Source organism: Scyliorhinus canicula, chromosome 6, assembly GCF_902713615.1.
Source record: "Scyliorhinus canicula chromosome 6, sScyCan1.1, whole genome shotgun sequence".
NCBI lineage: Eukaryota > Metazoa > Chordata > Chondrichthyes > Carcharhiniformes > Scyliorhinidae > Scyliorhinus > Scyliorhinus canicula.
In genome coordinates this window covers 224,270,804-224,283,200 of record NC_052151.1, presented here as the reverse complement: position 1 = coordinate 224,283,200, position 12,397 = coordinate 224,270,804, and the positions used below count along the sequence as shown (strand labels likewise).

The 12,397-nt window shown below is 53.9% G+C and overlaps 1 long non-coding RNA gene across 1 annotated transcript; it reads left to right on the top strand.

Moving 5' to 3' along the window:
- The first annotated feature begins 2,497 nt into the window (after positions 1–2,497).
- On the top strand, positions 2,498–8,521 carry LOC119967897. The gene is made up of 2 exons (XR_005461094.1): positions 2,498–2,949; positions 8,484–8,521. It is a non-coding gene; the product is annotated as an uncharacterized LOC119967897 (long non-coding RNA).
- The last annotated feature ends 3,876 nt before the right edge of the window (positions 8,522–12,397 follow it).

Sequence of the window (12,397 nt, the reverse complement as noted above, 5' to 3'; positions counted from 1 at the left end):
CTGGCTGGGGCAGCAGAGTAGCTGGCTGAAGCAGCCGAGTAGCTGGCTGGGGCAGCAGAGTAACTGGCTGGGGCAGCAGAGTAACTGGCTGGGGCAGCAGAGTAACTGGCTGGAGCAGCAGAGTAGCTGGCTGGGGCAGCAGAGTAGCTGGCTGGGGCAGCAGAGTAACTGGCTGGGGCAGCCGAGTAGCTGGCTGGGGCAGCAGAGTAACTGGCTGGGGCAGCAGAGTAGCTGGCTGGGGCAGCAGAGTAGCTGGTTGGGGCAGCAGAGTAACTGGCTGGGGCAGCAGAGTAGCTGGCTGAAGCAGCCGAGTAACTGGCTGGGGCAGCAGAGTAGCTGGCTGGGGCAGCAGAGTAGCTGGCTGGGGCAGCAGAGTAACTGGTTGGGGCAGCAGAGTAGCTGGCTGGGGCAGCAGAGTAACTGGCTGGAGTAGCTGAGTAGCTGGCTGGGGCAGCAGAGTAGCTGGCTGGGGCAGCAGAGTAACTGGCTGGGGCAGCAGAGTAGCTGGCTGGGGCAGCAGAGTAACTGGCTGGGGCAGCAGAGTAACTGGCTGGGGCAGCAGAGTAACTGGCTGGGGCAGCAGAGTAACTGGCTTTGGCAGCGCGGTAGCTGGGGGGCTGTGCGGCACAGGCTTGGGGAGACTGTTGGTCGAGGGTCCACGATGAGGTCGCGGGGTCCGCAGGAAACGAGGTGAGGCTGCGGAAGAAAACTTCCATAGTGGTAGCAGCCTCCACAGTAGTGTCTAAGTCCTGGGCCCCCCTTTCTAGCCGTCTTTGGCGCACATTGTTAGACCTAAGGCCCGCCACGAAAACGTCCCGCACAGCAAGCTCCCTATGTTCAACCGCGGTAACGGCTTGATAATTACAGTCATTGGAAAGATTGTTCAATTCCCTTACAAACTCGGCTAGCATTTCTGTAGGCCGCTGACGGTGGGTCGTAAACACGTGGCGTGCATAAACCTCGTTAATGGGCCTAACGTACATGTTGTCCAATATCGCCAGCGCTGCGGTGTAAGAACCGGCCGGATCCAGCTGTGTGGATATTCTGTGGCTTACCCTCGTGTGCAGTAGGCTGAGTTTTTGTTCCTCCGTTGTTCCGGCGGTGCTGGCTTCTGCCAGGTAGGCTTTAAAACATCTCAGTCAGTGGGAAAAAATTTCCTTAGCCTCTGCATCCTGTGGGTCGAGTTCTAGGCATCCGGGCTTGAGGGCTGCTTCCATGATTTCTTCGACTATTTCCTGAGTATATCAAATTGTTGGAACCAACAATTCTACGGACACGTGCTTGTAGGATTAGAATAGCGGTTTTAATATACTCACCACAGAGCCAGCCTATTAGCCTTTGAACTTTCGGTGAACTGGCCGGCTGACCATGTGGCACTGATCTTTATACAGCAGCTTCCGGGGGGAGGAGTCCTGGGCAGAGCCAAGGGAGAAGCCCCAGACAACTCGAGCATTCCCAGAGCTACCCCCCCTGGAGGACAGGTAGTGCAACTGCACTTACAATACAGACACATGTATACAGATCATAATCCGGTGTGAATCACATTCACCACACTCAATACTGACCCTCTGACAGTGCAGCGCTCTCTCAGCACTGACCCTCTGACAGTGCAGCACTCCCTCAGTACTGACCCTCTGACAGTGCAGCATTCCCTCAGTACTGACCCTCTGACAGTGCGGCACTCCCTCAGTACTGACTCTCAGACAGTGCGGCACTCCCTCAGTACTGACCCTCTGACAGTGCAGCACTCCCTCAGTACTGACCCTCTGACAGTGCAACACTCCCTCAGTACTGACCCTCTGACAGTGCAGCACTCCCTCAGTACTGACCCTCTGACAGTACGGCACTCCCTCAGTACTGACCCTCTGACAGTGCAGCACTCCCTCAGTACTGACCCTCTGACAGTGCGACACTCCCTCAGTACTGACCCTCTGACAGTGCAGCACTCCCTCAGTACTGACCCTCTGACAGTGCAGCATTCCCTCAGTACTGACCCTCTGACAGTGTGGCACTCCCTCAGTACTGACCCTCTGACAGTGCAGCTTTGCCTCAGTACTGACCCTCTGACAGTGCAGCACTCCCTCAGTACTGACCCTCTGACAGTGCAGCACTCCCTCAGTACTGTCCCTCTGACAGTGCAGCACTCCCTCAGTACTGACCCTCTGACAGTGCGGCACTCCCTCAGTACTGACCCTCTGACAGTGCGGCACTCCCTCAGTACTGACTCTCAGACAGTGCAGCACTCCCTCAGTACTGTCCCTCTGACAGTGCAGCACTCCCTCAGTACTGACCCTCTGACAGTGCAGCACTCCCTCAGTACTGACCCTCTGACAGTGCAGCACTCCCTCAGTACTGACCCTCTGACAGTGCAGCACTCCCTCAGTACTGACCATCTGACAGTGCAGCACTCCCTCAGTACTGACCCTCTGACAGTGCGGCACTCCCTCAGTACTGACCCTCTGACAGCGCGGCACTCCCTCAGTACTGACTCTCTGATAGTGGCTGAATCACAGCACCGTTTGACTGTGAAGTTGTCCGAATGGAATGTGGTGCCGTGATCCAACAGCTCAGTTCTCAGTCTGAAGGGTTGGCGAGGTGCGTAAGGAATGGTTGTTCCTTATACCTCCTGCCGGATTATTCCCTTGTCCTGTTTATTTTCCAGACTGTCTTGCAATTGGCTGTCTGCTCCCTTGCTGTCGGTGTGGATGGTTTTCATTAAGATTCTGCCTGCGTTTACTCCGTTTCACCCCCACCCCTCCTCTCCTGTTCCCCCCTTTCCTGCTCCCCCCTCTTTTGCCGTCTCTCTCTCTCTCTTTTGCTCTCTCTCTTTCTCTTCCTTTCTCTCTCTTTCTCTCTCCTATTCAAATGGCTGCGAGCAAAACATTTGGTTTGAAACCGGTGAAATTTCAACTGGAGCAAGACAGCGAATGGTTCATGATTGGATCAGAGGTAAGGTCCAGAGATCCTGACACAGCCTCTGACAGACAGCGAGAAAGAGAGAGAGAGAGAGAGACAGAGAGAGAGAGGGACAGAGTGAGAGAGACAGAGAGAGAGAGAGGGACCGAGAGAGAGAGAGGGAGAGAGAGAGAGAGACAGAGTGAGACAGAGAGAGACAGAGAGAAGGCTCCTTATCACCAACACCAAATAATTCAATGGATCTGTCTTTTAAAAATGAACAGGGCAAATGCACGCAAACCATTATTAACCCACCGCCTTCACTTCTCCCTGCCAGGAGCGAATGCTATTTCCGTTTGGTGTGTGTTTGAAATGTGGAATGTGGGATCTGCAGGAATGGTGCGAGGGAGGATATGGCCGGGAAGGAGGGTCGGGGTGAAATCCAGGCTCGTCGGGCGGGGGAGGGGGGGTGGGGGGGTTGGGTCGAATGTTTCATTCTTGCGTTTGTGTTGTGTCGCCAGCCAGGATGTTTGTTCAGCTCCTCCGCCCCGGATCATACGTCCTCTGGAAGGTGGCGTTGGATACGGCAAGGAAGGAGGGGGGGGGGGGAGAGAAAAACAACAACATTCATTTGCAAATTCTTGCTTTGTCTTCCCCTGTTCCGCCCTCTGGTGTGCCTGAATATCTCGGTGCCTTGCCAACTGTGCAGTTGACACTGTTCATCTGCCAGCTCAGTGTCTGACCTGTTTGTGTGCGTCTGTGCCTTGTTGTCAGATTTAACAAGAGTCAGGGAAGATATGGTGGGGGGGTGGGGGGGAAGAGTGGAGGATATTTCTGTCTGTGACACATCAGGAAATACCGCAGCAGATCGTTGTCCACTATACCGGTCTGTGTATCCGAGAATTCTCACTGCGGAAAGGGAAGAATTGCGTTTATATAGCACCACTCACAGCCATCCTCACAGCACTTGACAGACAATCATCCCCATTTGCTGCAGTTTAGTTTGTCCTGGATTGTCAGCCAACGAGACATAAGTTCACCACCCCCCCCCCCCCCCCCCCTCACCCCGCGCCACACATGCACAACAATTTACCCATCACCAGGCAAACTCTTTTACAGAGGTTTAGGGTGGTAAATATTTGCCCAAATGGCAGACGACGCTTCACTTTATCGTTTCTGCTGAGAAATGGTATCTCTGACAGTGTAGCACTCCCTCAGTACTGACTCTCTGACAGTGCAGCACTCCCTCAGTACTGACCCTCTGACAGTGCAGCACTCCCTCAGTACTGACCCTCTGACAGTGCAGCACTCCCTCAGTACTGACCCTCTGACAGTGCAGCACTCCCTCAGTACTGACCCTCTGACAGTGCAGCACTCCCTCAGTACTGACCCTCTGACAGTGTGGCACTCCCTCAGTACTGACTCTCTGACAGTGTAGCACTCCCTCAGTACTGACCCTCTGACAGTGCGGCACTCCCTCAGTACTGACCCTCTGACAGTGCGGCACTCCCTCAGTACTGACCCTCTGACAGTGCAGCACTCCCTCAGTACTGACCCTCTGACAGTGCGGCACTCCCTCAGTACTGACCCTCTGACTGTGCAGCACTCCCTCAGTACTGACCCTCTGACAGTGCAGCACTCCCTCAGTACTGACCCTCTGACAGTGCGGCACTCCCTCAGTACTGACCCACTGACAGTGCGGCACTCCCTCAGTACTGACCCTCTGACAGTGCAGCACTCCCTCAGTACTGACCCTCTGACAGTGCGGCACTCCCTCAGTACTCACCCTCTGACAGTGCAGCACTCCCTCAGTACTGACCCTCTGACAGTGCAGCTCTCCCTCAGTACTGACCCTCTGACAGTGCGGCACTCACTCAGTACTGACCCTCTGACAGTGCAGCACTCCCTCAGTACTGACCCTCTGACAGAGCAGCACTCCCTCAGTACTGACGCTCTGACAGTGCGGCACTCCCTCAGTCCTGACCCTCTGACAGTGCGGAGCTCCCTCAGTACTGACCCTCTGACAGTGCGGCACTCCCTCAGTACTGACCCTCTGACAGTGCGGCACTCCCTCAGTACTGACCCTCTGACAGTGCGGCACTCCCTCAGTACTGACCCTCTGACAGTGCAGCACTCCCTCAGTACTGACCCTCTGACAGTGCGGCACTACCTCAGTTCTGACCCTCTGACAGTGCGGCACTCCCTCAGTACTGACCCTCTGACAGTGCGGCACTCCCTCAGTACTGACCCTCTGACAGTGCAGCAATCCCTCAGTACTGACCCTCTGACAGTGCGGCCCTCCCTCAGTACTGACCCTCTGACAGTGCAGCACTCCCTCAGTACTGACCCTCTGACAGTGCGGCACTCCCTCAGTACTGACCCTCTGACAGTGCAGCACTCCCTCAGTACTGACCATCTGACAGTGCGGCACTCCCTCAGTACTGACCCTCTGACAGTGCAGCACTCCCTCAGTACTGACCCTCTGACAGTGCAGCACTCCCTTAGTACTGACCCTCTGACAGTGCAGCACTCACTCAGTACTGACCCTCTGACAGTGCAGCAATCCCTCAGTACTGACCCTCTGACAGTGCGGCTCTCCCTCAGTACTGACCCTCTGACAGTGGAGCACTCCCTCAGTACTGACCCTCTGACAGTGCGGCACTCCCTCAGTACTGACCCTCTGACAGTGCGGCGCTCCCTCAGTACTGACCCTCTGACAGTGCAGCACTCCCTCAGTACTGACCCTCTGACAGTGCGGCACTCCCTCAGTACTGACCCTCTGACAGTACATTACTGACGAGGCTGAAGTATTTGCAGCCAACTTCAGCCAGAAATGCCGAGTGGATGACCCAACTTGGCCCCCTCCAGAGGCCCCCAGCATCACACATGTCCGTCTTCAGCCAATTGAATTCACTCCACGTGATATAAAGAATTGGCTGAAGGCAGTAGATGCTGCAAAGCCTCTGGACCCTGACAATATTTCAGCAATAGTACCGAAGACCTGTGCTCCAAACTAGATCCCCCACCACAGCCCAGCTGTTCCACCACAGCTACAATACTGGCATCTACCCAGCAATATGTCAAAGTGCCCAGATGTGTCCTGTGCACAAGAAACAGGCCAATTCCTGCAAAGTGATGGAAGGAGTCATCAACAGGGCTATCAAGTGGCACTTACTCAGTAATAACCTGCTCACGGACACTCAGTTTGGGTTCCGCCCAGGGTCACTCAGCTCCTGACCTCATTACAGCCTTGGTTCAAATATGGACAAAGAGCTGAATGCCAGAGGGGAGGTGAGGGTGACTGCCCTTGCTATCAAGGCAGCATTTGACCGAGTGTGGCATCAAGGAGCCCGAGCTAAACTGGAGTCAATGGGAATCAGAGGGGAAACTCTCCGCTGGTTGGAGTCAAACCCGGCACAAAGGGAGATGGTAGTGGTAGTTGGTCAATCATCTGCATCCTGGGCCATCGCTGCAGGTTACTGAAGGTAGTGTCCGAGACCCAACTATCTTCCAACAGGAGGAAATCTAACCACCTCCCCTTCACAATGGCATTATCATCTCTGAATCGCCCACTAACAACATCCTGGGGGTTACCATTGATCAGAAACTGAACTGGAGCCAGCCACATTAATACTGTGGCTATCAGGGCAGGTCAGAGGCTGGGAATCCTGCGGAGAGTAACTCACCTCCTGACCCCCCCCCCCCCCCCCCAAAGCCTGTCCACCATCTCCAAGGACACAAGTCAGGAGTGTGATGGAATACTCTCCACTTGCCTGGATGAGCGCAGCTCCAACAACACTCAAGAAGCTCCACACCATCCAGGACAAAGCAGCCCCGCTTGATTGCTCCCCTTCCACAAACATTCACTCCCTCCCCCACCGACGCACAGTGTCAGCCGTGTGTCCCATCTACAAGATGCACTGCAGCAACTCACCAAGGTTCCTCAGGCAGCTCCTTCCAAACTGTAATCTCTAAAACCTTGAAGGCCACGAACAGCAGACATGCAAACACCAACATCCCAGAGCCTTCCTCCAGGTCATGCACCACCCTGACTGGGAAATATATCGGCCGCTCCTTCACTGTCGCTGGGTCAAAATCCTGGCCCTCCCTCCCTAACAGCACAGTGGGTGTACCATAGAACCACAGAATTCATACAGTGCAGAAGGAGGCCATTTGGCCCATCAAGTAGACACCGACCCTCTGAAAGAATACCCCACCTAGGCCCACTAGCCTGCCCTTTAATCTCGGAACACCATAACCCTACCATCCTGCACAACTTTTGGACACTACGGGGCAATTTATCATGGCCAACCCGCCTAATCTGCACATCTTTGGACTGTGGGAGGAAACCGGAGCACCCGGAGGAAACCCACGCAGACACGGAGTGCAAACTCCGCACAGACAGTCACCCGAGGCCGCAATTGAACCCAGGACCCTGGCTTCCGTGAGGCAGTGGGTTCTAACCACTGTGTCACCACGTTGCTCCTACACCACAGGGACATAGAACATTACAGCGCAGTACAGGCCCTTCGGCCCTCGATGTTGCGCCGACCTGTGAAACCCCTCTCAAGCCCATCTACACTATTCCCTTATCATCTGACTGAAGCAGTTCAAGAAGGCAACCCCCCCCCCCCACCACCACCACCACCATCTTCTCAAGGGTCCGTTAGGGATGGACAATAAATACTGGCCTACCCAGCAAAGCCCACATCCAGTGAAAAAATAAAACAAGAGTGGCAAGTGATACATTAAACAAGTAATGTGGCCGGTGGGAGGGGTGGCATACACCGATATTTGAATGTTTCGACCAGTTTGCAAAGGCCGTTAAGGAAAACTCAGCTCCTGACCTCATTCCTTGACATTAGAAACTATCAGCCACGATTGAATGGCGGAGCAGACTCGATGGGCCGAGTGGCCTAATTCTGCCCCTCGGCCTTACAGCCTTATTAGTATTCGAGGAAACAGTGTACAGCAGCAAGGAAATTATTGCTAAATGTTGCAAATCACTGGACAGGCTTCAGCTGGAACCTTCTGACCATTTCTGTGTAGGGGAGACCCAGATTGATGAGAATCAGCAGCAGAAACAGAGCGAAGGAAGTTTTGGAGAATTTTATTTTTGCCCAGCAATGTGTTGTGATCGGGAACGTGCTTGCCGGTGGAAGGAGATTGAACAGGGAGCACCCAAAAGGGGGAGGGAGGCGGAAATTCTTGAATAGGGAATGATTGGCAGGAGTCTGTGGGAAGGGGCCAGGGAGCAGACGAATTGGGTAGATCCAGAAAAGAGAGGTGAAGGCGGATGGGCTGAATGGCCCCTCGGTGTGCTGCGTCGTCCTATTATTTAGTGAAAGGTAACTTGGTGTGGTCCTTTGATTTTCGCTATAGTTGTCAATATACACCATTCAACTTTTCCTTGTCAACAGTCACGGTGTAATTGCAGCTCCTGTCCAGAAGGTGGTGGTCAGGAGTGAGCTCTCTCTCTCTCTCTCTATTTTGTAACTGGAAATTTTGCCTTCAGTAGACAGTGTACCTTGAATCTAAAGTCCTTTATTCACATGAACTGATGATTTGAAATACTGTGTCTGTGAAAGGTTGGAAACTATCTGCGCATGTTCCGGGGCTCGCTGTACAAAAAGTATCCATCCCTGTGGAGACGTCTGGCGACAGTCGAAGAGAGAAAGAAGATAGTTGCTTCATCGCACGGTAAGGGGGAATCTGAAACTGTTTCACAGATTCCATCCTCAAGACCTCGGATATTGTTAGCACATCTCTCCTTGCCTGCAGGATTCTCCCAGATCCTGGATATCTCTCCCGGGCACACATCCTCTCACACACTCACAGTCTCCCCCTCACACACACACCCACACATCCCCTCACACACTCACAGTCTTCCCCTCACACACACACACATCCTCTCACACACTCACAGTCTCCCCCTCACACACACACACACACATCCTCTCACACACTCACAGTCTTCCCCTCACACACACACACACATCCTCTCACACACTCACAGTCTTCCCCTCACACACACACACACACATCCTCTCACACACTCACAGTCTCCCCCTCACACACACACCCACACATCCCCTCACACACTCACAGTCTTCCCCTCACACACACACCCACACATCCTCTCACATACTCACAGTCTTCCCCTCACACACACACACATCCTCTCACACACTCACAGTCTTCCCCTCACACACACACACACACATCCTCTCACACACTCACAGTCTTCCCCTCACACACACACACACACACACATCCTCTCACATACTCACAGTCTTCCCCTCACACACACACACAGACTCTCACACACTCACAGTCTTCCCCTCACACACACACACACACATCCTCTCACACACTTACAGTCTTCCCCTCACACACACACACACACATCCTCTCACACACTTACAGTCTCCCCCTCACACACACACCCACACATCCTCTCACACACTTACAGTCTCCCCCTCACACACACACAGACACAGATTCTCACACACTCACAGTCTCCCCCTCACTTACTCACACACACACACAGACACACACACACTCACAGTCTCCCCCTCACACACACACACACATCCTCTCACACACTCACAGTCTCCCCCTCACACACACACACACACATCCTCTCACACACTCACAGTCTTCCCCTCACACACACACACACACACACATCCTCTCACACACTTACAGTCTCCCCCTCACACACACACCCACACATCCTCTCACACACTTACAGTCTCCCCCTCACACACACACAGACACAGATTCTCACACACTCACAGTCTCCCCCTCACTTACTCACACACACACACAGACACACACACACTCACAGTCTCCCCCTCACACACACACATCCTCTCACACACTCACAGTCTCCCCCTCACACACACACACACATCCTCTCACACACTCACAGTCTTCCCCTCACACACACATCCTCTCACACACTCACAGTCTTCCCCTCACACACACACACACACATCCTCTCACACACTCACAGTCTTCCCCTCACACACACACACACATCCTCTCACACACTCACAGTCTCCCCCTCACACACACACACACATCCTCTCACACACTCACAGTCTTCCCCTCACACACACACACATCCTCTCACACACCCACAGTCTTCCCCTCACACACACACACACACACACATCCTCTCACACACTCACAGTCTCCCCCTCACACACACACACACACACACCCTCTCACACACTCACAGTCTCCCCCTCACACACACACCCACACATCCTCTCACACACTCACAGTCTTCCCCTCACACACACACACACATCCTCTCACACACTCACAGTCTTCCCCTCACACACACACACACACACACATCCTCTCACACACTCACAGTCTTCCCCTCACACACACACACACAGACTCACACACACTCACAGTCTCCCCCTCACACACACACCCACACATCCTCTCACACTCACAGTCTCCTCCTCACTCACTCACACACACACACACACACACACACAGACTCACGCACACTCACAGTCTCCCCCTCACACACACACAGACTCTCACACACTCACAGTCTTCCCCTCACACACACACAGACTCACACACACTCACAGTCGTCCCCTCACACACACACACCCACACAGACTCTCACACACTCACAGTCTCCCCCTCACACACACACCCACACATCCTCTCACACACTCACAGTCTTCCCCTCACACACACACCCACACAGACTCTCACACACTCAGTCTTCCCCTCACACACACAGACTCACACACTCACCGTCGCCCCCTCACACACACACCCACACATCCTCTCACACACTCTCAGTCTCCCCCTCACTCACACACACACACACACACACAGACTCACACACACTCACAGTCTCCCCCTCACACACACAGACTCACACACACTCACAGTCTCCCCCTCTCACACACACACACAGACTCTCACACACTCACAGTCTCCCCCTCACTCACTCACTCACACACACACACACACAGACTCACACACACTCACAGTCTCCCCCTCACACACACACACAGACTCTCACACACTCACAGTCTCCCCCTCACACACACACACACACACACACACACCCTCTCACACACTCACAGTCTCCCCCTCACACACACACCCACACATCCTCTCACACACTCACAGTCTTCCCCTCACACACACACACACATTCTCTCACACACTCACAGTCTTCCCCTCACACACACACACACACACATCCTCTCACACACTCACAGTCTTCCCCTCACACACACACACACAGACTCACACACACTCACAGTCTCCCCCTCACACACACACCCACACATCCTCTCACACACTCACAGTCTCCCCCTCACACACACACCCACACATCCTCTCACACTCACAGTCTCCTCCTCACTCACTCACACACACACACACACACACACACAGACTCACGCACACTCAGTCTCCCCCTCACACACACACAGACTCTCACACACTCACAGTCTTCCCCTCACACACACACACAGACTCACACACACTCACAGTCGTCCCCTCACACACACACACCCACACAGACTCTCACACACTCACAGTCTCCCCCTCACACACACACCCACACATCCTCTCACACACTCACAGTCTCCCCCTCACACACACACCCACACAGACTCTCACACACTCAGTCTTCCCCTCACACACACACAGACTCACACACTCACCGTCTCCCCCTCACACACACACCCACACATCCTCTCACACACTCTCAGTCTCCCCCTCACTCACACACACACACACACACAGACTCACACACAGACTCACACACACTCACAGTCTCCCCCTCTCACACACACACACAGACTCTCACACACTCACAGTCTCCCCCTCACTCACTCACTCACACACACACACACAGACTCACACACACTCACAGTCTCCCCCTCACACACACACACAGACTCTCACACACTCACAGTCTCCCCCTCACTCACTCACTCACACACACACACACACAGACTCACACACACTCACAGTCTTCCCCTCACACACACACACAGACTCTCACACACTCAGTCTTCCCCTCACACACACACACACATCCTCTCACACACTCACAGTCTTCCCCTCACACACTCACACACACATCCTCCCACACACTCACAGTCTTCCCCTCACACACAAACACACAGACTCACACACACTCAGTCTTCCCCTCACACACACACACAGACTCTCACACACTCACAGTCTTCCCCTCACACACACACACACATCCTCTCACACACTCACAGTCTTCCCCTCACACACTCACACACACATCCTCCCACACACTCACAGTCTTCCCCTCACACACACACACACAGACTCACACACACTCACAGTCTTCCCCTCACACACACACACAGACTCTCACACACTCACAGTCTTCCCCTCACACACACACACATCCTCTCACACACTCACAGTCTTCCCCTCACACACTCACACACACATCCTCTCACACACTCAC